Source organism: Amphiprion ocellaris, chromosome 3, assembly GCF_022539595.1.
Source record: "Amphiprion ocellaris isolate individual 3 ecotype Okinawa chromosome 3, ASM2253959v1, whole genome shotgun sequence".
Lineage (NCBI taxonomy): Eukaryota > Metazoa > Chordata > Actinopteri > Pomacentridae > Amphiprion > Amphiprion ocellaris.
The window spans coordinates 11,608,393-11,631,482 of record NC_072768.1 but is presented as its reverse complement, the minus strand read 5'-3'; the positions used below and the strand labels follow the sequence as shown (position 1 = coordinate 11,631,482).

The 23,090-nt window shown below is 37.6% G+C and overlaps 3 long non-coding RNA genes across 7 annotated transcripts in view; 2 read left to right on the top strand and 1 right to left on the bottom strand.

The window, feature by feature from the left end:
• The window catches only part of LOC129348249 (uncharacterized), an 8,369-nt gene extending 6,199 nt beyond the window's left edge, over nt 1–2,170 (top strand). The window contains exon 2 of the long non-coding RNA XR_008600718.1: nt 1,667–2,170. This is a non-coding gene — a long non-coding RNA (uncharacterized LOC129348249). The remainder of the gene's footprint in view (nt 1–1,666) is intronic.
• An 8,816-nt stretch (nt 2,171–10,986) lies between these two features.
• On the bottom strand, nt 10,987–16,019 carry LOC129348142 (uncharacterized). Of its 5 annotated transcripts, XR_008600612.1 has the most exons (4): nt 15,941–16,019; nt 14,940–15,040; nt 14,068–14,209; nt 10,987–13,096 (listed from the first exon to the last, which is right to left on the bottom strand). It is a non-coding gene; the product is annotated as an uncharacterized LOC129348142 (long non-coding RNA). The 5 variants fall into 5 exon arrangements; XR_008600613.1 differs by lacking the exon at nt 14,068–14,209; XR_008600615.1 differs by lacking the exons at nt 14,940–15,040; nt 15,941–16,019 and having other exon boundaries at nt 10,987–11,204; nt 11,268–13,096; nt 14,068–14,403.
• Nucleotides 16,020–19,378: 3,359 nt separating this feature from the next.
• On the top strand, nt 19,379–22,839 carry LOC129348275 (uncharacterized). Its single transcript, XR_008600777.1, has 2 exons — nt 19,379–20,012; nt 22,313–22,839. It is a non-coding gene; the product is annotated as an uncharacterized LOC129348275 (long non-coding RNA).
• Nucleotides 22,840–23,090: the final 251 nt, after the last annotated feature.

The window sequence follows — 23,090 nt, the reverse complement described above, 5'->3', positions numbered from 1 at the left end:
ATCATGAATTTTGGCGCAAAAAAAACGCCATAGTATACTATGTCGAAAAAAAATGCGATTTTTCAACATGTTGTAAAAACGTGCCATATGATGAAATAATGTAAAGGAGGCCGTGAAAAACACTCCAGAAAGGTTTTCTTTGAAAAAAAAATCATCATGAATTTTGGCGCAAAAAAACGCCATAGTATACTATGTCGAAAAAAAATGCGATTTTTCAACATGTTGTAAAAACGTGCCATATGATGAAATAATGTAAAGGAGGCCGTGAAAAACACTCCAGAAAGGTTTTCTTTGAAAAAAAAATCATCATGAATTTTGGCGCAAAAAAACGCCATAGTATACTATGTCGAAAAAAAATGCGATTTTTCAACATGTTGTAAAAACGTGCCATATGATGAAATAATGTAAAGGAGGCCGTGAAAAACACTCCAGAAAGGTTTTCTTTGAAAAAAAAATCATCATGAATTTTGGCGCAAAAAAACGCCATAGTATACTATGTCGAAAAAAAATGCGATTTTTCAACATGTTGTAAAAACGTGCCATATGATGAAATAATGTAAAGGAGGCCGTGAAAAACACTCCAGAAAGGTTTTCTTTGAAAAAAAAATCATCATGAATTTTGGCGCAAAAAAAACGCCATAGTATACTATGTCGAAAAAAAATGCGATTTTTCAACATGTTGTAAAAACGTGCCATATGATGAAATAATGTAAAGGAGGCCGTGAAAAACACTCCAGAAAGGTTTTCTTTGAAAAAAAAAATCATCATGAATTTTGGCGCAAAAAAACGCCATAGTATACTATGTCGAAAAAAAATGCGATTTTTCAACATGTTGTAAAAACGTGCCATATGATGAAATAATGTAAAGGAGGCCGTGAAAAACACTCCAGAAAGGTTTTCTTTGAAAAAAAAATCATCATGAATTTTGGCGCAAAAAAAACGCCATAGTATACTATGTCGAAAAAAAATGCGATTTTTCAACATGTTGTAAAAACGTGCCATATGATGAAATAATGTAAAGGAGGCCGTGAAAAACACTCCAGAAAGGTTTTCTTTGAAAAAAAAATCATCATGAATTTTGGCGCAAAAAAACGCCATAGTATACTATGTCGAAAAAAAATGCGATTTTTCAACATGTTGTAAAAACGTGCCATATGATGAAATAATGTAAAGGAGGCCGTGAAAAACACTCCAGAAAGGTTTTCTTTGAAAAAAAAATCATCATGAATTTTGGCGCAAAAAAACGCCATAGTATACTATGTCGAAAAAAAAAAAGTGATTTTTCAACATGTTGTAAAAACGTGCCACAAAACGTTGTTTTGTCCCGGCTGTCTGAAGTAGGTGAGGAGCAACACAAAAACAGTCCAAACGCTGGTTTCCAGAGGGTTAGACGAGTATTTATTTGAAAGAGTAAGTTTACAACAACACAACATGTGAGGGGGTTAAAAGCAAATGGGTGTTAGTAAAATAAAAATAAATAAACAGAACTAAAAGTGAACTTCATGTTGACATTGATGGGCATTCCAACCAGGAACAAAGTAAAAGATAATCAATACGAAAAAAAACTCTTCCTGTTCACCTCTTCAAGCCCAAAAACACACCGCAGTAGCACCCTAAACTAAAACTACCAATGGGTTTCCTGTTTTCCTTTCTGAACAATTCAAAGGTCCCTCTCTATCTCCCCACACATCCACCAACCACTGGAACACATCTCCAAAGTTCTGCCAGGCCAGCTCAGCTTCCCCTCAGAAGAAGTGCCGCCACCTGCCAGATGAAGGAGCCTTTTGAGAGGCAGCTGGCATCGTGATTGGACTGTACTTTGGTCTGTTCCAATCCAGCTTCAGCTCCAGAGACGGCAGGCGGGACGAGTCAACGGAGGCCGGGTGGACGAAGGCATGCAGCTGAGTACAATCCAGAAAACAACAGAGGAGGAATGCAGTGGCCCAGGGCCAGAACAAACAGAATAGTATAGTATGTCTGTTAGAAAACATCATAGTTGAGCCTTTGGTATGAAAAAACGCCATCATATACATCATATATTGTACAAATAACAAGTCAAAGGAAAGAGACATACATTGTAGAATTGTAGTAATTGTGGGCTGACTGATTTACTGATTATCAGTATTTTATTTTTTACCAATTTACAGTAATAAATAAATTTTAAAATGGCGCTACTTTGGCTCTGAACCTTTATCTATCTGTGGTTGCTCTGTCTTCTGGAGTGATTTGATTGGTTATACGTCACGAATAAAACTCCTTTAACTTAACATCTGTCAACAAAACAAAAACGTATCAACAAAGTTTTCTGTTAGAGTTTGTGTTCTTCTAAGTTTAACTCCAAGATTTTAAATACTTTCATTTACTGCAAATGAATATCTACTCCAAATGTCTCAGTAATAATCATTATCAGCCTTAAAAACCCACAGAACACCCCTCTATACTCGACCACACTTAGTACAGTCCGGTTCCCCCTTCCATAAATCTGCTTGGAATCATCCACTTCCTGTTTGTCAAAGTGGCCTTCTACCTGGACAGGTTTTGTTGGAGCTCATGCAACAAACATTTTGGGTAACTGCACTTTAATATGGATGGATGACACTGAATTAGAGTCTGTTTTAATGAGACTGAGTTAAGATGTGTATCTCTGTCATTAAATAGGAAATTATTTCTCAGAATTCACAGAGAAAAGTCTTAAATGTTTGCTAGGTTAGTGTCCCACATGTTCTTTGGCTCAGCTAAAGCTAACTCTCTCCAACTTTTGGATCTCTTGAGTTGCTTGTTGTTAAAATATCTTGCTGTAGGTGCTGAAGCTCAGAAAATCTGAGATGTTTGTTCCAAATAAGCTCATTGTCAAGTCTTATCTGAACTGTCCTCTTTTGTTTGAACTTTCCCTAAACTTAGGAGTTAATGACAGAGCAGCACATCCAGACTCAGTCTCATTTATGTAGAGATTAAACTTCAGTGTCATTCATTGATGTTAAAGTGCAGTTTTTCAAATGTTTCTTGCACATGCTCCCGACCAAACCAGTCCAGGTGGAAGACGATGTGAAGAGAAAGCTCCAGAGGATGAATATCACACATTTACGTTGGAAATAAATGTCCATTAATTTGTCATGCAAAAGTTGGATTTCCCTTTAATGATGTTCAAATCTTTGTTGAATGTTTTGGTGATGTTGTTTTCTTAATGTTTTCTGACACTCGGCCGCAAAGATTAAAACCTTCTACGGCTCACAAGCTGCAACAATTCACACATTATCAACTATCTTTCTGACTAAACTAAGATAAAAAGTGAAAAACTGCCTGATTCCTGCATCATGAATGTAAATCTTTTTGGTTTTTATGACAGTAAACTTAATATATTTGAGATTAACATTGTATAAACCAAAACAAGAAATGAACTAGTGGAGAAAACAATCAACAGATTAATGGACAAAGAAAATGTGTTTTCCAACATATATGGCTGAATTACTCCCACATTACAAGATACATACAATTTTAATTCAATTTTATTTATATAACGCCAATTACAGGTCAAATTGTCTCAAGACACTTTATTTTTATTTTTTTTGTCATATTTAAAATATGACAAAGTAAGAAATTTAAAGCTCTTGACTAATCCAATTTATTACTTGTTTTTAGGAGACTAATGGACTATTAAAATAACTTTCTCCACTAAAACTAATAAACATGAGGTCAAATAGAAGGAACAGTTTTAAATACTGCAGTCCCACGATGACAAGAATAAAGTTTGTCAACAAAAACTAAATCTGCTGGTGGATTCCATTAAAGTCCTAATAAATGATAATAAAGTGTGATACTAAAGGTTTGTGGTGCTAAAAATCTCCAAGTAAAGATATCAAGTTGAACATCTGGATTGAGGTTGATAAAAGTTGACCTCCCTTCATTTCTGTGGAGCGACTCCATGGATTTTATGGATGGTGGTTAAAGACCTGCTCTTCTAGTCGTCTTCCTTCTAGTCGCTGTAAAAAGTCAGTCCATCCTCGCCGACTTCAACACCTCTTCATGACAACTTGTTCTGCCTCCGACCTCGTGGAAACTCCAGAAACTCGGGAAAACCCTGTGGAGACTCGAAGAACTCGTGGAGACTCGAAGAACTCGTCGGGTGGGGGAAGGTGTGGTGGGCGGTGGGGGGAGGTGGGGGAATAGAGGGGGGAGGTTGCCACCCATCTCCCCGCCTACTCCCCGCCCTGACTCCACCCAGACTCCGCCTTGGGTCTGCCCATGTGGTCACTTCAGGAACTACGATGCCAAAGGGACGACGAAATTATTTCTTTTCATCTGATCTGTAGCTCAGTGAGTTAAGGATTTGCCTATGGAGCTGCAGGTCGCCGGTTCAAGACCAGACACTTCTTAAATTTTATCAAAATCCTGACAAAGACAAACAAAGAAAAGGGCCAGTGGCGGGTCTTGAACCTGCGACCTTCCACTTGGAAGTCCTCTTCTTATCCCCCTGAGCTATCCGCTCAGATACTAATTCTTCTTTTTTTTGCGCATTTGTCATCTATTTTTTGTCATTTTTGAGTTTTTTTTTTTATTTGAGTCTCGACTCGACTGTTTTTCTCAGGAGGCTGGACTTCAGCCTTTGTGCTGGAGGGTGGAACCCTCAGTTCCAAGACTTTCCAAGCCTCCAGACCTCCCGAGTCCTCAGGACTTGAGCTTTCACACAGTCTGAGGGCTGAAATTTTCTCAGTCCCAAAGTAGTTCTCTGTTAGATTGAACTTTCAGACAGTCCAAGGACTGATATCTTCTAAGTTCCTGAGTAGTTCTCTGTTAGTTTGAACCTTCAGACAGTCTGAGGACTGAAAACCTTGAAGTTCTTGAGTAGTTCTCTGTTAGTTTGAACCTTCAGACAGTCTGAGGGCTGAAATTTTAAAAGTTTCTCAGGACTTCTCTGTTAATTGGAACTTTCTGGTTAACAGAAGCCTTAAAACTTGTGACCATGAGTCTTGATTTCACATTTAGACCATCCATCTGAGTTCTTGTCAGACCTTCACCAGTGGGTTTTTTAGAAATCCTCAACAAACTTTGATTCTCTTCACTGAACAGTAAAGTTTATGGAGATCAGAAGGTAACATTACTTTGATCAATGCCTTCAACTACTAGTAGATTTTATCTGGAAAGCAGTTTTCTGAAATGAGTTCTTAGCAAATCTGTCCACAATCAAACCAAGAAAGTAGAAAGAGGAAATGTTTGAAGAAACAACTTGATGTTTTCATATCAGACTAGAAAACGCTTTAGAACCTTTATCTGTTTCTGCTCTTTTTGATCGTTTTATTGTCTCTTCTGTTTAATTTGATCTAACTGGTGTCTTTTCAAATGTTTTGTCTTGAGTTTGATTCTTCTTAAATGTTTAGAAAATAATAAAAGGTGAGAAAAGAGCAAAACTACTGTCTGATTTGATTTACAAATGTTTGGTCTTTTTTAATGTTTAATTGTTGTTTTTTCAAATGTTTTATCGAATTGTTTGAAAAATTTCCTTTTCTTTCCCAATGTTTAATTTTTCGATTAAATCTTTAAGGTTTTTCTTTTTAAATGTTTTACCACCTTTTAATGTTTAATTTTCTTTTTAAAGGCTTCATTGTATTTTCTGTTTAATTCCTATTTGAAGTTTTATTGTCTTTAAGATGTAATTTTCTAATTAAACATTTAATTTTTTAATTAAATGTTTTGTCTTTTTAAAGGTGTAATAATCTAATTAAATGTTTTGTATCTTTTTAAATGTTTAATATTCTTCTTGTTTAATTGTATTTTTTTAAATGTTTAATTATTGAAAATATTTTATCTGTACTCTTTAATATTTGCATTTTAAAAATTTTGTTTAATTTCATAATGACATGTATTGTATCTTGTTTAATTATCTAATTCAATATTTTGTCTGTTTAATATAATTTAATTGTATTTAATGTTTAACTATATTAAACAGACAAAATATTGAATTAGATAATTAAACAAGATACAATACATGTCATTATGAAATTAAACAAAATTTTTAAAATGCAAATATTAAAGAGTACAGATAAAATATTTTCAATAATTAAACATTTAAAAAATACTTTTTAATAATACATTTTTTTTACGTTTTATTGTATTATTTTTTTTCCTTTGATTTAATTGCTTTTTGTTATGTAGTTTATTTCTTTAATCTTCTTTTTCTGTCAAGATTTTAACCCTAATCTTTAAAATGAAATAAACCCTTAAATCACAATGAAAATACTTCTGTTGTCACAATCATGAGTTAGTCAATTATTCAGTTTATCAATTCAGCTTTATTTGTTTAGCACCTTTTACACAGATGACAAAACTAAACAAGCAAAGAGAAAAAACTATGATTAAAACTCAAAAACATTAAAAAAAACAAACAAAAAAAAACATTTAACATGGTAATAAAATATGTTGTGTCCAGGGGATGGAGGGAGTTTATTGAAGTCTTCTTGGGCTCACATGGGAAATCATTTAAAATATAAACTTGATATTCAGTCTAAGGAAACTGGAAACTGCAGAGCGACAGAAGAACCAACAATATCTCCTGTTTTCTCCTTTAATGAGTCGACTCTTCTTGTGCTTTCAGACCAAAGAACTACAGACTCTTCACAACCTGCTCAAACTCCTGGTACAGGACCTCACCACACAGATCAAGAAGGTTTCCGTCTCATTTCTTCTCTGAAGCTCACCTTCTCCTGCTCAAACTGCTGACAAATGTTTCTGCTGCTCTAAAGTCTGGTCTCCAGAACTTCCTCAAAACTCTGAGTCTCTTCTGCTGCAGGTTGCTTTGTAGAACTGTTGCAGAAAACCTCACTAAACCACATGGAGGGGCCTCAAGATAGTCATCCAAATGAAACCATACAAAAACCAAACTAGCACAACCCAAACGCTAAAGTCTCCTGCAGCCTACCAGAGAACCTCTTTAAACAGAGAATCAGGACAGGTACTCTTACCTTCTGGACAACCAACCTTGGTTCACAAACAAGAACACAGAATGTGTCTGACCAAAAACCTCTAAAGACTCACTACAGCCAAGATAAAGACACAACTCAGCTGCACCAAATCCACTAATCACTGCATACATTAGCACCATGTGCTAACTGTGGCTAAAGAACCACATTTACCAAGACAACTATCCAGTACAAAGCCCTAAAACACACCAAGAAACACATTAAAGTCTGTTTTACTGCTGGAAGCTGCAAGCCAACGCCTAAAGAACAAACTAAAGCAACGGAAGCCAAACCCGGTTCAGTGGTGAAGAGAAACAGAAGAAATGTTTGCAGCCAAATAAAGCAGGAAGACACTGAGCTGCTCAGGTGTTCCTGATAACACCAAGCAGCCACCTGGACAGCCAATAGGAACACAGCTTACTGGAAGTCCACAGGGCTGGGTTAGTCAAGTAAATTTCATTTAAAGTTGAGGCAGAAAGTTAACAAAGAAAGGTTGAAAACCACCTTCTGATACCTGAAATCTCTGAATTTTTACACAAAGAATGCCTGAACATGTCAAACTGGTTCCATAGTAGAACCCTTATTGTAAAAACGTCATAGTATAGTGTGTTGCTCAAAAAACATTACGACCCGGCTGTCGAGGGTCGCCGAGGAGCAACACAAAAACAGGACAAACGTTGGTTTCCAGGGGGTTAGGAGGATATTTATTTGAAAGCCTAAGTTTACAACAACACAACATGTGAGCAGAAAAATCACAAAGTCTCTCTTTAGTTCAGCTGAAAATAGTTTTTGTCTTTTTTATTGACCAAACTTTTCAGGAAGTAGATCAATAATTAAAGCTCTCATGTAGAAGTCCAACTTATTTTCGATCCTTGTGGAGAGTTTAATCTTAGAGTTTGTACAGCTGTTGAGTTTTTAGAGTCACATGGATTGTTTTGACATTTAATAACCGAGTCCTGAAATAAAATTACAGTTGTGGATTTCTGTCATTTAGTCTGGACTAAACAAATAACAGCAGCATAAATCTCAAACATCATTATGAGGAGTCTGGATTGAGGTTTTCTCACTTGATAATGATCAAAACATGAAATTTAGGTTGGTTTAAAGGAATATTCCACCTTAAATCTTTGAATGTTGACCTAAAAGGTCGGTTTCAGGAAGTATTCCACCTACAAGGTCTTCAAACATCCACCTTAAAGGAACATTCCACCAAAAATTCTTGGACATGCACCTAAAATGTTGGTTTAACCGAGTATTCCATCCCAAATCCTCAGAGCGACAGAGGGGCTGGTTAAAAGGAATATTCCACCTAAAACCTCAAATATAGACCCGAAAGGGTGGTTTAGGAAAAATCCTTCAATGTAGACCAAAAAAGTTAGTGTGGAGGAATATTTCACCTGAAATGTAGACCTGAGAAGTTGGTTTGGAAGAATATACCATCCTAAACATCCTTAAATGTAGACTAAAAGACGGTTTGGAAGAAAATTCCACCTAAAATCCTCCAATGTAGACCTAAAAGGTAAGTTTAATGGTATATTCCACCTAAAATTCACTACTGTAGACCTTGGAGGTTGGTGTGATGGTATATTCCACCCTACATCCTTGAACGTATACTTAAAAAGTTCGTTCAAAGGAATATTCCACCTAAAATCCTTCAATGTAGTCCAAAAAAATCTTGGTGTAAAGGAGTATTCCACCTTAAATGTAGACCTAAACGATGGTTTGGAGTAATATTCTACTCTAAAATCTTCCAATGTAGACCTAAAAGGTTGATCTGATGATATACTCTACCCAACATCCTGGAACATTTACCTAAAAGGTTGGTTTAATGGTATATTCCCAGAAGAACCCTTGAACATTGGGCTTAATGGTATATTCCACCCAAAATACTTGTACATATACCAAGAAGTCAGTGTAAAGGAAATGTAGACCTAAAAGGATTGATTAAAGGAATATTTAAACAATTATTTTCATTATTTAATAATCTGTTATCAGTCAGAACCCTGGCAAACTTATTTTCATCAGTTTTTTTTAGTGGAAGTCACAAATAAAGGAGCTCTTGGTTTTTCCCGGCGTTACTGAGTCAAAAGCTGCTGTTTCAACACAGACATGTTCACATGCATCCACAAACCTCTCAGCACTCAAACACCCACAGACAGGTGGCCGGCTGGGCCGAGGCTCGGCGGCGTCCTCAGACCCACGAGTCGGGGAGTCCGTGAACTTGTTGGTCTGGTTTGAAGGCCTCCGTGTGGTCCAGTAGAAGTCCACGTAGTCAGTGTTGGCTTTGAACCGCAGCGACTGGCCGCCATCAGGTGGACTGGCTCGTCCTCGTAGGGCTCCTCCTGTAGCCTTGAGGGAACCACAGGAACATTCAGTAGCTGTTGGAGTTCTTCCTGTCAGGCTCGTGGTAGAACGGCTCTGAAGTACAGACCTGATCAAAATCTTAAGACCAGTTGAAAAATAGCTAGAATTTACCTTTTGCACATTTGGATCTTAATGAGGTTTTAAGTAGAGCTACAATATGCAAAAGCTGGAAGGGGGAGTGAGACAAAAAGCACTTTGAAAAAGTAATTTATTGAAAACAACAAGTAAACTGAAATAGGCTGTTTATCAGCTGATCAAAAGTTTAAGACCTTCGCTCAAAAAATTACAAAAAACCCTCCAAACCAGAACAAAAAAAATTCTCAGTAGGACTCAGTAATGAGTAGCTCCACCGTTCTTGTTAATCACTTCAAAAATTTGTTTGGGCATGCTTGATGCGAGTGTTTCCAGGAGGCTGGTGGGAACATTGCTTCAAGTGGTGAAGATGGCTTCACGAAGGGCATCAACTGTCTGGAACTGATGGCCATTTTTATAAACTTCCCTTGCCATCCATCCCCAAATGTTCTCTGTGGGATTTAAATCAGGGGAACATGCGGGATGGTCCAAAAGAGTGATGTTATTCTCCCTGAAGAAGTCCTTGGTCAAGCGAGCATTGTGAACTGCAGCGTTGTCCTGTTGAAAAACCCAGCTGTTACCACGCAGATGAGGGCCCTCAGTCATGAGGGATGCCCGCTGCAACATCTGCATGTAACCAGCCGCCGTTTGACGACCTGCACCACCTGAAGCTCCAGTGTTCCACTGAATGAAAAAGCACCCCAGATCATGATGGACCCCCCTCCACTGTGCCGGGTAGAAAACATCTCAGGTGGGATCTCCTTGTCATACCAGTAACGTTGGAAGCCATCTGGACCGTCAAGGTGAAATTTTTTCTCATCAATGTCCCATGTTTGATGCTCCCTGGCAAAGTCCAAACGGGCAGTTTTGTGGCGTTGTAGGAGACGAGGTCTTTGAATTCGTTTTTTGGTTTTGAAACCCTTTTCCCACAGATGTCGTCTGATGGTTATTGCGCTGCAGTCGGCACCAGTAAGGGCCTTAATTTGGGTCGAGGACCGCCCTGTGTCTTGACGGACAGCCAATCGGATCCTCCGGCGCAGCGCAGCTGTAATTTTTTTGGGTCTACTGCTTGACTTTTTTGTTCCATAATGCTCAGGATCTTTCAAAAAAATTTAGAATGACTGTCTTACTACGTCCAACCTCAGCAGCAATGGCACGCTGCGAGAGGCCTTGTTTATGCAGCTCGATGATCCGACCACGTTCAAGAAGAGAAAGCTTCTTAGCTTTAGCCATCAGGAGGGCATGACCATGTGAATGCCTGACAGAAAATGAGAATTTTGAGCAGATTTGGGCTTTTATAGCCTGTGGTCTTAAACTTTTGATCAGCTGATAAACAGCCTATTTCAGTTTACTTGTTGTTTTCAATAAATTACTTTTTCAAAGTGCTTTTTGTCTCACTCCCCCTTCTTGCTTTTGCATATTGTAGCTCTACTTAAAACCTCATTAAGATCCAAATATGCAAAAGGTAAATTCTAGCTATTTTTCAGCTGGTCTTAAGATTTTGATCAGGTCTGTATCTTTTACTTGTCTTATCTGGAACAATCCAACAGCCTAAACTGTTACCAGCGGTGTAAAGAAGCAAACACACAGGCATAGATTAGGACTCAAACTAGATTTATTTTAGAAAACAAATCAACTTAGAGGCATTTGTTCACACATGTGGCTGAATAGGAGGCCGTCCAATCAGATTCGAGGTCTTCACTCTGTAGGTTGGTTGTTCGGTGAGACTCTTGGACCTCCATCAGCTGACGTGGATGTTTGATGGTCTTCTTCTCTAGTGCCAGATGATTCATCCATGAATTCAGCAGCTGCAGACTGAAATGAAGCTCATGCTGCAGTTATTGAATTCCTGTTCCAGATCAAATGTTCAGAGCTCACCTTGAATGCATGCCGTCTGCTGTCTGATAGTTTTTCTCATTGTAGTCTTCAATAAAGTCTTTTTCCTCATGTCAGGATGTGGTGAGACTCTTTCTCAGTCGCTGCAGACGTCCCTCATTGTGCATCTCCAGAGAAGAAACAGAAAAACTGGTCACTGCTTCAGCATCACAAACACTCTCCAGCATTGAGAGTGTTTTAGGAATTCATTCATTGTGTTGTGAACTTTGAAGGAGCAGAAACTTTACAGCTGCCAAAGATATGAGCTCCAATTCTGGATGTTTTAGGAAATAAAGTTCATCAAATGAACACTTGATTTTTGCTGATAACGCTCATTAAATTACTGAAGAAATCTAACATAAAAACCTGTAAACTCTCAGGCAGCTTTTGTTAAAGTTTGTCTATAATTCTATCATCATGTTCTGGAACCAGGACTCTGCAGAAGTTCCTTCAATCAGATACTTGTGTGTTTCTATTTAAGGCCTCAGGTTTGAACGTACAGCAGAGGATTAGAAAGGAGTGATTTTAATATTTAAATCAGTAAATGTTTGGAGTAAAAATGATTAAAATTTTGATTTAGATAGATTTGGGGCAAATAATATTGTAGAGTCTCACTTAAATATATCCAAATGAGTTCAGTGTATTTACATTTTATAGAATATTTGATTTCTTAATCTCAATACTGTAGGGTCTGACCCTAAATATTATAATAATGATGTCAATTTAAATAATATTTTAGTGCAGAGTAATAAACTTTAATCAGCTAAACTTACATACACATATAATAAATATCACTGCACAACCTTAACCTGAACATTCATATTATTGAGGTAAATTTACATAAATCATGATATTCTAGAGTCTTAACTGGAATATTTCTAACATTAATCTATTGTGCTGATAAACAACAATAACCCGACTTTCAGATAATATTTGTTGTCTGTGATTGAGACTAAATTCCTCCACATTCTGGAACTGGACTGAATTTCCCAAAATGGAAACATGGACAGAATTTAATACTCATGTATCCATGGCAACACTAACGTTTCTGCTTCTTACCAAAGTTCACAACACAAGTAAAGATTTTAATGTAAAACTTCAGGGATGACTGCTAACCATAAGTATTCTGATCAATATTTCATGATCAATATCAGGACAGATGTTACAATTCCAGCTGTTGCATTAGACTGCAGTTATTCACAGAGAAATTAAAACATCACATTCCTCATAAAAACTAGATGGGACTTTTATTAAATAAAGTGTTGGTGAATAAACAGTGTAAAAAGTGCAAAGCAGCTCCATTAAATCAGGAGATGTGAGACTTCCACAGCATGGATCACCATCTGCTGTGTTGATTCATAGCTGAATGTCAGAATGAACTGAGCTAGAAAAGCTGCTTTGAGCTGCAACATTACGGTCTGACAATCCAACACCATCACAGTTTTCATCTGGTTGTTTTGCTCCAACATGCTGTGAAGTTCAGTTTTTACCTGAATCAATACAGAGATTCTATTTTCAACCAAGACTGGAATAAAAATTAGAATGTTATGAGGTTATTAATGCAACTAAATCCTTTCAGATGGAAGGATTTACTTCTAAGTTCTAATTCAAGTTTCAGTTGGAGCTCATTGCATTCACAAAGAAAAACAGCGATACCTTCATAGCAACATTTAATAAACCTAAAGCTTCCCTGTTGGCACATTGGTGGAGTTTGTTACTGAGCATCTGAACCTTAAATCCAGTGAGACGACCATCTTCAGTCGAGGCCAGTCAGAGAACTTCAAGACCTTCCATCAGCTGGACCAGATGTGGCATCATCTCCCTCTGAACATCTGGATGACAGGAGAAAAGACAGAAATCAAACACAGATCACACAAATACAATTTATTCACTTTCATCATTTTATAAAAGTAGCATGAACTTTATTAAAACTTGACAATATCAGTAATGAAAGTAAATGTTTTTATCTTGTGTTGAAGCTAAATTTAATGTCAATTTTAATGACAGTTTATCCTGAGAGGAGTGAGAATGGAGCTTTTCTTTCCTTTTTAGAATATTTCCTCAAAATATTCTGTTTATTATTGGCTTTAGAAGCATTTTTCTTTACTTATTTATTTTTAGATACCTTAGACTGATACACTTTGCTGGTTTGCAGATAATTTCATGTACAATGACAATAAAGATCTTCTATTATAACATACTTTGCAAACCTTTCCAACCATCTCTCAGGCTGCAAAATTCCAACTGCGACCAAGAATTATCTGATGTAGTAATTATTATAATCTTTACAGAACCAGCCCTGGAATTAATAAAAATCTGTATATGGATATGATTTTCTCTGATGGGACCACTATGGAAGCCGTAGTAATAATTAACTATCCTTTGAAGGGAAAGATTAGGTCTTCTTCAGGTGGATATAAAAAATGCTCTCCCTTTAAAAAAAAAATAAAAATGCATACAATAAAGTAAATCTCTTCTGCACTGCACACATACTACACTTTTGTATAACTCTGGATGTCAGAGTAAAGGCAGACAGATCCACCGATCAGCCACAACATTCTGACCACTGACAGCTGAAGAGAACAACATCCATCATCTTGTTTTAATGCAACGTTCTGCTGGGAAACCTTGACATTCATGTGGATGTTTGACATGTACCACCACCTAAACACTGCAGGACAAACAACCCCCTAGTCTCCATGGCAACAGCAGTCCTTGATGCCCGCTGCCACCCTCAGCAGAACAAACTAGAACTGCTACTACAGGAGTGGTCCGAGGAACACGACAGAGCTAAGCTGTTCACCTGGGTTCCACACTCCCCACATCCAGATCTGATGGAGCATCTGTGGGATGGTCCAGGATCAGCCTGGTCTAGGTAGGACCCACCCTGCAACCCACAGGATCCACAGAATCCACAGGACATCCCCAGAGGTTCTGATGAACCACTGGGTCAGAGGAGTTTTAGCAGCATAAAGGGACCAACACAGTATTAGTCAGGTGGTCAGAATGTTATACTGTTATACTGTCATGCTGATTATATGATCAGTAAATGTTACCATCAATTATAGCGTCCACATTGATCAGGGGAAAAAAACAACTATCAGTTCATTCAGAAACTGTGGGGTTAAACCTAAAAACACAGACCTCAACAGCAGTTTGTTTCAAAGCAGAACATCAGCTGGTTTTCACTAAAGAAGCTTTCAGAGCAACAATTAAATGACAGTTTTGTACTCATTAAGTTCAGAGTCAGCCAAAATAATGTACACACACATCAGGAAAAGAAAAACTTTTATAAATATTTCATTTGTATAAGTACTTCTATACATATAGATACCTCTTTCTAAGTTTGATCAAATTATGACAACTCTGTGTCCTGTTGTACGATGTTTTCCCAACAGATGGCGCTACCCTCATGAATGGAGCATCAACAAGTGACGTCTACAACACAACAGAAATGTCTGGAAGCCAGTGGCCACCACTTTGAGCATCTCTTGTAATTGTAGAGGCCAAAGATGACTTTTATTAATCTCATGATGTCTGAATAAATTTGGTATTGAAACATTTATGCAAGTTTTTCTTTTCCTGATGTGTGTAAACATTATTTTGGCTGACTCTGTATGATGGGTTTCTGACAGGTCACCAGGCAACATCTTTTTATAATAATGACAAACATACCTGCATTCTACAGGAGTGATTTTCCTCATGTGCAGGTAAAGATGTGTGAGGAGCTTAGAGATGACAGGAGCAGGAGTCATCCTCACTAATTCAGCTTCCACCTAGAAACAGAAAGACCACAAACAAACACACTGATATACTCTCAAACGTTTAACCTCACAGCCTCAAAATATCTGTTTAGGAAGTGTTGTGTTTCTAAATTCTGCTGAAAGCATTGACAGACATTCTCTTACAAGGTTGTGTAAAAAGCAGCCTGTCCTCTGAGCTACTGAGAAATTTTCCTGAACAAAGTTTCTATGTGTAAATCAGCTCAACAAAAACTAAAGCCTCAGTCAGAGATAACAGATATTGCAAATTATAAAGAACTTTCTTTGTTAACTCAAACTTTCTGCTTCAACCTCACATAAAAAGTAAGTTTAACTCATCAGGTGACTGAAAATGAACGGCTTGTGCAGTTCTAGATCCAAAAGTAGGGTGTTTCAACTCATGTTTTACTACAAATACATGCAGTAATAAATAAATAAAATAGCTGGTAGTTAGTTTATTCATTAATAATGTCACTTTATGTAATGGATTGAACTTGAGCAGTGGAAGAGAAGGAATTTAATGAAATTATGGCAATTCAGAGAGGTAATGTTGCGCAATGTTAAGTTAAGCGCGGTTTAATTCAAACCAGCTGAATGTTAAACTTCAGTGCAGCTCAACGGGTTTCAGTTAACCTTAAAGTAAAATAATTTTTTTAAAAGCTAAAATACACAGCAGAGAAATACGGGTTGAGAAGGTTATTCTAATAATGAGGGACTGCAGCAGCAGCAACTAACACAGGTGTTCAGCGGTAAGTTAGCCACCTGTGTTAATTAGCCCGCTAGCTAACTTAGCCGCTTAGCTAGCTAACACGTCCGGACCAACTGCTCAAACACGACAAAACACAACTCTTCACAAGTCGCTGACTTAACGTACAACAAAACAACGCCACTGGTTACAAGTATTTATCTTCTTACCGTGTTTTACTCCAAAAACAAGGTCAACAGCAGCCAGAGATGCTACCAGACGTTCCGACCATAGAGAAACACAGACAAGAGACGCTTCTTCTTCTTCTTCATTTCCTTCTTCTTCTTCTTCTTCTTCTTCATTTCCAGCAGGCTGGATGCCTTGCGGCACATTGCTGCCTCTCGCAGGTCAGGGAGAGCACTAGCTACGCTAGCGCGCTCTCTTGTATATGTATCTATGGTCTGACCAATCGCTGCTCTCTGGCTCTCAGTCAGTCTGACTCATCACTGCTCTCTGGCTCCGCCCTCTGAGAATCTTCTTGTCGTTTGGCTAAGAAAATGAAAAAACGGACCTTTTTTTCGTTTCTGTCTCTTACTGATTTTATTTTTTTTGTTATTCTAAATATAAAATGAAAATCAAAGCATTTTTAAAATTTCGTATATCCCTTTTTGATCATGAAAAGGAAAAACGCCTTGTATTTCAATTTTAACATTTTAAAACGAAAATCAAATAACCACTCGTTTTTTGTTTTTCAATACCCGTTTCAGAACGGAAAATCCAATTGCCATTGGCAATGTGTATTTACACGTGTATTTACACGGACCTATTTAACTGACATTTTAGTGATATCCAGTCATTTTGTATTAAAAAGTTATTGTTTCCATAATAAATAATTATGGAATTTGTAAAGACATGATCATAATGAACATAAAAACATTAGGTTTTTTTTTTTACTTTTAATAAAAATGTATGCAAGATATATCCCATGGACTTCAAAAGTCCCTCAATTGTATACTGACCCATTTGTTGCTCCTACAAATGCAAGTCAGAGGAGAGGACTTCTTGTATGCTGTTTGTTGTTGTTCAGTGTATGTTTTTTGCGGTTTATAGTAAGTTGTCAGCAGCTGGGTTTATACAGAATACATATATGAGTTTAAGAGCAATGTGGGTGGAATTTACCATTTTATCAGCGATTCCCTTTACCTTTGGCGATATTAGCATAAACCACAGCTGCAGTGTTTCAGGCCGAACGTCCCTCTCGCTCGATGTTTTCCGAATCATGATGTGATTAGCTTGGTCTCGTTCGATGATGCATACAGGAAGTAAGCAAGTTACAGGAGCAGTTCAACAACCAGTTGTTAGTGATGGCTGATCGAGGCTTTGTTGAAGCTTCGACACTTCATTCAAAACATGGTTCATTACTCGAGGCCTCAATGAAACACAGTGCTCGAGTAGGACATCTAGTGGTCAATAATATGAAGTGCAATCAAGACGTGGTCGTTGGTTCATGGATTGTTTTGGATTTGATTCGCCATGCACACATTCCTGTTTGACTACACTAGATGATTGTATGGGTTGTAGTGGACACAAAAATAATATTACTAGTAATAATAATGACAATAACTATTGAAGAGCACGTTTCTTATTTCCCATGTTTGTCTGTATCCCTATATACTCTTTGCTTATATTCTGTGTTATGAAACATTTAAACGGTGCTGCTACATTCATGAGATGCTCTACAAATACAGACTGATGTCATTTTCACATGGGGCTGGTGCAAATAAAGATTTTATGGATTATTATGGATTTTGGCAAAGTATGTCTTGGGGTTTATTGGTAAAGAGGTCAGTAAAGAGGGTGTGCTTATGTAACTGGTTATGAGGTTTTATTGAGAAATAATTTATCAACAGTTTTGGGACCACTGTTCCCTCTAATCTGCGCGCGATACTTTTTTTTTTTTTTTTTTTGCGCATTTATCATCTATTTTTTTGCCATTTTCGAGTTTTTTTTAACTTGAGTCTCGACTCGATCGTTTTTCTCAGGAGGTTGGACTTTAGCCTTTGTGCTGGAGGGTTGAACCCTCAGTTCCAAGACTTTCAAAGCCTCCAGACCTCCCGAGTCCTCAGGACCTGAGCTTTCACATAGTCTGAGGGCTGAAATTTTCTAAGTCCCACAGTAGTTCTCTATTAGTTTGAACCTTCAGACAGTCTGAGGACTGAACTTTTCTAAGTCCCACAGTAGTTCTCTGTTAGATTGAACTTCCAGACAGTCCAAGGACTGATATCTTCTAAGTTCCTGAGTACTTCTCTGTTAGTTTGAACCTTCACACAGTCTGAGGACTGAAATCTTAAAAGTTCTTGAGTAGTTCTCTGTTAGTTTGAACCTTCAGACAGTCTGTTAATGTTTCGATTAAATCTTTAAGGTTTTTCTTTTTAAATGTTTTACCACCTTTTAATGTTTAATTTTCTTTTTAAATATTTCATTGTATTTTCAGTGTAATTCCTATTTGAACTTTTATTGTCTTTAAGATATAATTTTCTAATAAAACATGAATGTTTTGTTTTTTTATTGGATAGGTGTAGTGAGAGACAGACAGGAAACGGGGGAGAAGAGTCGGGGGAAGACTTGCAGCAAAGGGCCACTAGCGTGACTCGAACCCGGGACGCTGCGTCGGGGACCAGCTTCTGTACATGGGTCACCCGCTTAACCCGTTGAGCTATATGGGCACCCATGTTTCGTCTTTTTAAGGGTTTAATAATCTGATTAAATGTTTTGCATTTTTACAAATGTTTAACATTCTTCTTGTTTAATTGTATTTTTTAAATGTTTAATGATGGAAAATACTTTATCTGTAATTTCTAATATTTGTATTTTAAAAATTTTGTTTAATTTCATAATGACATGTATTGTATCGTGTTGAATTATCTCATTCCATATTTTGTCTGTTTAATAGAGTTAAACATTAAATTACATTAAATTATATTAAACAGACAAAATATGGAATGAGATCATTCAACACGATACAATACATGTCATTATGAAATTAAAGAAAATTTTTAAAATACAAATATTAGAAATTACAGATAAAGTATTTTCCATCATTAAACATTTAAAAAATACAATTAAACAAGAAGAATGTTAAACATTTGTAAAAATGCAAAACATTTAATCAGATTATTAAACCCTTAAAAAGACGAAACATTTTATTAAAAAATTAAATGTTTAATTAGAAAATTACATCATAAAGACAATAAAACTTCAAATAGGAATTAAAGAGAAAATACAATGAAGCATTTAAAAAGAAAACTAAACATTAAAAGGTGGTATATGTACATATAATTTAATTGTATTTAATGTTTAACTCTATTAAACAGACAAAATATTGAATTAGATAATTCAACAACATACAATACATGTCATTATGAAATTAAAGAAAATTTTTAAAATACAAATATTAAAAATTACAGATAAAATATTTTCCATAATTAAACATTTAAAAAATAAAATTAAACAAGAATATTAAACATTTAAAAAAATGCAAAACATTTAATTAGATTATTAAACCTTTAAAAAGACAAAACATTTAATTAAAAAATTAAATGTTTAAAAACGAGAGGGGACGCAGAGCTGATTAAAAGCAGTGGAGAAGCGACCGGCAGAGAGAGAGTTCAAAAACCCGACAGTACCGAGCAGGAGCGCTGGATTTAAGACCAGCACACGGAAAGCTGACATTAAAAATCACAGGCTTATGATCAGAGAATACGTTATCACCGATCTCAATATTCGACACAGACAATCCATAAGACAGAACCAGGTCTAACGTGTGTCCGTGTTCATGTGTGGGACCCGACACACACTGAACCACATTAAAAGAGGCAATAAGACTTAGAAAGTCCTTCACCAGCCGCTTATCGGGACAGCACACACGAATATTAAAATGCACAATATTTCTCCTGTCTGGATTAAATTTCAGAAATACAGTTTAGATTTACTAAATATTCCAGGAATTCTTGCTCTCAGTTTGACCATAGAAATGAACTTGTTGTTGAGGCAGTTTGTGTTTGAGTTTTTCTGCCTCGAGCTTCATCACCAGTGATGTTCAGGACTCATTCTTGTATTTTACACTCTCTGATGTTTTCTTTTCTTCATGTCTAGTGTGTGAATCATTTCTGGTTTGTCTCTTCAGTGTCTCATGTGGCCCTGCAGCTTCTCCTCCTCCACCTCCTCCTGAAGCCTTCATCTTCTTCATCATCAGCTGCTCAGTGACTCTGTTGGACGTCTCACCGTGTGGCAGCAGCTCAGGTCAGTGGTGAAGATCCTCTTTATCAGCTCCACACCCACAGACGTAGTGAAGACGTAGTCTGTTGTTGTGCTAATAAGAAGCTGCAGCTGAGCAGCAGCAGCTCTGTTCACTCCAGCCTCAGTCACACATGGAGTCAGAGCAACACTCTGTCAGAGCTGATTCCTCAATGTTAGATCTGATTAATCTCTCTCTAGTAACAGGTTATGTACCACAGGCTTTTAAGGTTGCTGTAATCAAACCTTTACTTAAAAAGCCCACTCTAGATCCAGATGTTTTAGCCAACTATAGACCAGTTTCCAACCTCCCATTTCTCTCCAAAATTCTGGAAAGAACAGTTGCAAATCAATTATTTGAACATTTACAAAGGAATAGCTTGTTTGAAGAGTTTCAGTCAGGCTTCAGAGTGCATCATAGCACAGAAACAGCTCTGGTGAAAGTTACTAATGACCTTCTCATAGCGTCAGATAATGGACTGGTCTCTATACTTATTTTATTGGACCTTAGTGCAGCATTCGATACAATCGACCACAAACTTTTATTACAGCGACTAGGACATTCTATTGGCATTAAAGGGACAGCACTGGACTGGTTTAAATCCTACTTATCAGACAGGTTCCAGTTTGTGCATGTCAACAATGACTCTTCTGAGCATACTAGGGTTAATCATGGAGTTCCTCAGGGTTCTGTCTTAGGACCAATACTGTTCACATTATACATGCTTCCCTTAGGCAACATTATTAGGAAGCACTGTATTAATTTCCATTGTTATGCTGACGACACTCAATTGTATTTATCTATGAAGCCAAATGAAACTAATCAGCTAGCTAGACTGCAAGATTGTCTTAAGGACATAAAGACCTGGATGACCTATAATTTCTTACTACTAAATTCAGACAAGACTGAAGTCATTGTATTTGGCCCCAAACATCTTAGAGAATTGCTTTCAAAGCATATAGTTACTCTGGATGGCATTACATTGGCCTCCAGTACTACTGTGAGGAACCTCGGTGTTATCTTTGACCAGGACATGTCCTTTAACTCGCACATAAAACAAATCTGTAGGACTTCCTTTTTCCACCTGAGAAATATTGTGAAAATCAGGAACATCCTGTCTCAGAGTGATGCAGAAAAACTAGTCCATGCATTTGTTACTTCTAGGCTTGACTACTGTAATTCCTTATTATCAGGTTGTCCCAATAGCTCTCTGAAATATCTACAGCTGATCCAAAATGCTGCAGCCAGAGTACTGACGGGAGTTAGCAAGAGAGATCATATTTCTCCTATATTGGTTTCTCTTCATTGGCTTCCTGTTAAATCTAGAATAGAATTCAAAATCCTTCTTCTGACATATAAAGCTCTTAACAACCAATCTCCATCATATCTTAAAGACCTGATAGTACCATATTATCCTAGCAGAACTCTTCGCTCTCAGACTGCAGGCTTACTTGTTGTTCCTAGAATCTCTAAAAGTAGAATGGGAGGCAGAGCCTTCAGTTATCAGGCGCCTCTCCTGTGGAACCAGCTCCCAGTTTGGGTTCGGGAGGCGGACACCCTCTCTATTTTTAAGACCAGGCTTAAAACCTTCCTTTTCGACAAAGCTTATAGTTAGGGCTGACTGGGGGACCCTGACGGGGTATGCTGGTGTTTTCATTTGCACAACTGACTTCCCCTCTTGACGTCCCTTTAGTTTGCCCCTAGTTATGCTGCTATAGGCCTAGACTGCTGGGGAACCTCTCTTGATGCACTGAGCCCTTCTCTAACTACCTATGTATTTACTACATATACCATTATTGCATTACATTCACTCTGTTTCTTTCTGTGTCCTTTCTCCGAGTGTCCCTGGTCCCAGAGCTGGATGCTGGATGCTTCAGATGTGTGGCTGTGTTTTATGGTCCTTGAGTCCCACCCCCCCACCTCTCTATCTCTACCCCTCTATCTCTACCTCTACCCCTCTATCTCTACCTTTCTACCTCTTCTGTCCCTCTCAACCCGCCCGGCCAGCAGGCAGATGGGTCCCCCCACATTAGAGCCGGGTTCTGCTCGAGGTTTTTTTCCCTGTTAAAAGGGTGTTTTCCTTGCCACTGTCGCCTTTTGGCTTGCTCTGGGGGTCAGGCATATGGGTTCTGTAAAGCGTCTCGAGACAATTTGACTGTAATTGGCGCTATATAAATAAAATTGAATTGAAAATTGAATTGAACTGAGAGCTCTCAGCAGTTTTCTACCCATTTAAGAACAGGACAAACCGAACAAGCTGTTGTATCGATTTGTCCACGATTTCCTCTCATGTGTCCATTTTAAGGAGTTTGCAGTCAACCAAGGCCGACTCAGAATCACTCCCACCGGGAAGATCTGTGAAGGAAGGTCCACCCGGCTGGTCCAGAAGCTCCGGTCCAGCAGAGCAGTGTCAGGATGGAGACGTAACCGGGTGAGTTAACTAGAGAGGCGACACATTCACATAGAAAATCCAACAATTCCTTCTGTTTTTACAGTTTGTGACTCTGGTAAATGGTGTCATTTTTCAAAGCTGGTGGGTTTTGGGCTTCACAGATTGAACCTAAATGCTTTTCTTAAACAAACTGCTGAGCTGCTGCACAGTGAAATGTTTGAGTGGAGCTCAGGATGAAAGCATCAGAGCTGTTTTACATGTTTTTATGTTCAGCTAATATCATTTCCTCTGGACAATGTTTGTGGTGTTAGAAGTGGACGTTTGTAGGGAGTTTTCAGTTGTGATACTTTAATGCATAAATATTTGCAGTGGTGGTTTCACTGCAAGCATCTACTGATGTCACCAGTGAAGTAAATAAAAACAGCATTTGTTGAACTTTACGCCTCTCAGTATCTGCAGTTAGTTTAGCTGAATCAATGCAAAGATATTTCTATTTTTCTACATGACAGGAATGTCAGTGAAATCCAAATGCTAAGAATAAACAAGTGATCTGCCTGGTCACAGATCCCACTTTAATCCAAAATAAAGACTTTGCAAGGAAATGAACTTGAAATATGAGCCACCAGTAAAAGTTGTGATCAGACAGAAGGGCCTGTATTTTATCTTTGGAGAAGTTTAACATGTAAGTTTG